The 3,926-nt window shown below is 38.9% G+C and overlaps 1 long non-coding RNA gene across 2 annotated transcripts; it reads right to left on the reverse strand.

The window, feature by feature from the left end:
* Positions 1-1,352: 1,352 nt before the first annotated feature.
* LOC148252818 (uncharacterized) lies at positions 1,353-3,926 on the reverse strand. 2 transcript variants are annotated; one of them, XR_015814134.1, is made up of 4 exons: positions 3,078-3,926; positions 2,839-2,870; positions 1,820-2,735; positions 1,353-1,545 (listed from the first exon to the last, which is right to left on the reverse strand). It is a non-coding gene; the product is annotated as an uncharacterized LOC148252818 (long non-coding RNA). The 2 variants fall into 2 exon arrangements; XR_015814133.1 differs by having other exon boundaries at positions 2,839-3,926.

Genomic DNA, 3,926 nt, shown 5'->3' on the forward strand with positions numbered 1-3,926 from the left:
CAAAATGATTACAGATAGTGTACGTACCATGTATCACATATGGGTTGGCTTCTGCATCTTGTTAAGTGAGGTTGTAAGCTCTGCTTTGAATAAGAGATCTGGCCTGGTTCTGATTCCTCAGGCACTCTCGCGCGTAGTGCTGGGCACTCCCACATATACGACAAGTATTGTTGAGGCGATAACAGAGTCGATCCCCATGATCCTTACCATAATGCAGGCAAGTCATACTATATCCTGTTACCGGAATCTAAGGAGGAGCTTAAGTCACTGCCCTAGGTCCTTTGTTCTGTTGAACAGGTGTAGTGGGTGCTGGTTTGTCGTGTGAAATTGGGGGCCTGAGGTTCCCTACTGCCGGAGGAAAAATGCAAAAGTTCTTTTCCACTAGCTGTGCCTTATCCAGAATAGTTGAGTAAGTACTGAACTCAAATACATACAACTGTTATCTAATCTCAAGATAGAGGCCTCACTCGAACTTCATTGCCTTTCTGCCTTCATCCATCATGCTCTCAAGGGAATACCGGCCCAACTCTATAAACTTTCAGGCATACTGGAACGGGCAGGGTGGCCTGCTTTTAGCTGCCACCAGCGACCTGCATCTCCCACCAGCATATAGGTGGCAAGTATAACTCTTTATTTGGGAACCACCTCAAGAGTCGTAAAAGCCTTCTCTATCTTAGCTAATAAGTACTCAGCCTCTTTAAAGAAGGATGCCTTGTAAAAGTAGATGGATTTAGTTTTTTCTACCTCTCAATGTAGCATAGGTCTATCATAGATAGAACTGGGTCCCCTGGAAGAGGGACTAGATTATGCTGGGGATGGACCAGATGACCATGTGGTGGTACTAGATGATACGGTGAAGGTACCAAATTGTATTGTGGTGGTGACAAGTGATGTGCTGAAGGCACCAAACTATATTGTGGTGCTGCCGGATGGTACTGTAGAGGAGTAGGGTTATACCGGGGTGGCTCAGGATCCTCCTACTATAGGGGTGGCTCAGATTGTGGCAGCATAAGAGGGTCAGGTAGCTCCCTCATTTCCTCCCGGGACTGCTAGGCAGCAATGAGTTTCTCCAGTATTTCTAATAGTCGGTCAACATCCTCTCGAAGCGAACCCTCTCGAGCTGGTCGGTTTAATGGAGATCTTCCTCTCCTCATCTATCTATACCGACATTTCACAAGGAATGGTTGAGCAATAATTTATTTTTTTGGCTTTTTCTTAGGTTTTTGTGTAAGGAATGGTTCCGATGAATATGGCTCTGATATCAATTGTAAAGGTCCGGAACTTAAATAGAAATAAAGTCATAAATTAAATGTGAAAGCAAAATAATAGAGTTAAGATTTGCATTCTTTACACAATACTTTAGAATACCCAATAGGGTTACGGGAATGTCCCTTCTAAAAGAACAAATGAAAATCAAAGAAATAAATGAAAAGTAAATAACTAGACAATCATATAATAATCTTCACTAGTTTTTGAAGAGAGTTTGAGTGGTCAACTATTCACAACTCCCTTATTGATCGGGATCTGGATCTTGTGCCTCTTTATCTGAAATAGTTAATGGAGGGGTGAGGTACATTAGCCCAGTAAGAATATTACACTAATCACATATATTAAAAATTAAAAATTGGTAAAAATCAGAAAAACAACCAACAGAACCCTTAATTTAATGTAAATTCATTTACTATAAAAAAGTCATTTATTCCATATTTGTGTAACAAGTATTTTCCAACAATAACTTATGAAAATTCATTTTCATGCACTATTACTTATCACATAGAAGATAACAAGAAATTATAATTTTACATTTTTACCCGCTTACCGGTACTTCTGGAGGTCCATAGGGATATCTTCATACTCGTGAACTCATTATCCAATTAAACAGTTAACCGACCGTCCTCATACCTCGTCCGGTATGGGCGCCAAACATGCCATTACTTTGATACTTCGTTCGGTGTGAAGGTGAAGCATATCTCTTAAACCTTACTGGTACGGGACTTTACAGCTCCATATGACTGAGCTAACATTCACGGTAAGGTTCCCTATATATTGGGCTCATCCGCCCTTTTTCGGATACCTAGTAAGTATTTCACGTACAGATTTCTATCAATATAACAATCAACCATGCAATAACTATATCTTATTTTATACTCACTGTTCACTTAAACAACAATATAGTTTAACACAGCCAAATAACTAATGACCAGAATACCGACACGTAATACAAGAAAAATAAATAACAAAATAACGAAAAAAACCCTAAAACTATCAATTGAGTTACGCACAGTATAATAGTAAACAAATATAAGCAATATAGAAAAATAAATAAAAAATTAAAACGATTGTAAACTAACCAGTTCTGTCTCCACTAGTGACCTATAATTATTTTTAAGATTCTCAAATTTTTCATAAAAACACACAATTATTAATTATTAAGCCTTAATTTGTCATAACAAAAAAAATGGTGAGGAATTCTTACCCGAATCGGTATCCAAAATATTGAACTTTCTACTGCGCCTACTGGCGGTCCCTAGATTTCTTGAATTTTTTTGTGGATATTAAAACATGATTCACGTACATAAAAATACCCCAAAAACCCAAAATCGATGTTAAAAATTATTTCCGGCCAATTTTGGGGTTCCAGCACGGCGACATCGTTGTGCTCCAGCAATGACACCATCACCCGCGGTGGTGGTTTACATCAGCCTAGCCATTTTTGGGTGCCTTTATACATGTCCCTGCGAAAAAATACATTAGGAGAATTCGATTAGTTGAAAAAATCAAAAACTGAAAACCTACTAGTGGTGGAGTTTTTCGGGTACGGTGGCTCTGCCAGCTCACCTTCGCGGTTGGAAGTTTTTTCTTCGGTCAACCTATATAAAATAGAACGGTAAACACAATAGTGAAAAAATCGCACGAAACGAAAAATGAAAAAGGGTTCATCGGAGGAGGTTGCGGGTTTTGCCTGCGGCACCATCAATCTTTGCCCGCAGTTTTCAGCTCACCCACAGTTTGTTTTGCTCTGACATGGTCACATGGGTGCTCAAAATCGAATTCCGAACGGGTAAGAGAATTTTTACCTTTTTTGGCAGTCTGAGGTGGCTCTAGTGTTGCGGTGGTCGACTCCCTTCTCCGATGACTGGTTCTTTTTCTTCGACGGGAGGCTGGTGGCTAGGGTTGGGGTTCAGTGTGATGTAAAATATTTATACTCATCTCGCGTTACTCTGGTCATCTTGTTTGATCTCGACTATTCAATCACGCTTAAGAAGGAAATGAATCTGAACCGTTCATCGCATTTGATCTTGACGTCCGATCGCGTCTAAGGGGAGAACAGATCTGAACCGTCCATGCTCGTGGGATTGCTTCTAGGTCGTCTAATCGCGGGGCACGCGGATCGCCATTGTGGCCTCCCGCGTGGCACTGAGTCAGTGTGCCTTGTCATGCGGCGCGCTTCGATTTGTCGAGACTGCTGACTGGACGGTCCTACGTGGTCAAATTTTTTTTATTTACATTCTGACTCTCAATTTCTAATTTTTCTTTCGAAAACACTCTCCGAACCCAAATTTTTACTTTTTTTTTTCAAAATTATTTTTAATTTCATCCATAACCTATTTTTTTTTTATAATTCCATATTAAATTAAAATTTATTAATTTTAAAAATAGATTTTTTATACATTTTAGAATGTTTAAATTAATCCCAGACCAAATTTCAGGCCGAGTATTACATTTTTAAACTTAAAAATATTATTTTTAATATGAATTTGATTTTAAGAAATATACCCAAATAATTAAATTGAACTTGATTTAATCATAATCAAACACATCAAATGTAACACCTAGTTAGCCCAATGTTTTCTTCAACCCAATCCAAAAGACCCAAGCCTATAGGCCAACCTCACTTTTTTCACATGTAACATAGCAGGGGTGGG

Source organism: Carica papaya, chromosome 8 (genome assembly GCF_054855325.1).
Source record: "Carica papaya isolate Zhongbai chromosome 8, ASM5485532v1, whole genome shotgun sequence".
NCBI lineage: Eukaryota > Viridiplantae > Streptophyta > Magnoliopsida > Brassicales > Caricaceae > Carica > Carica papaya.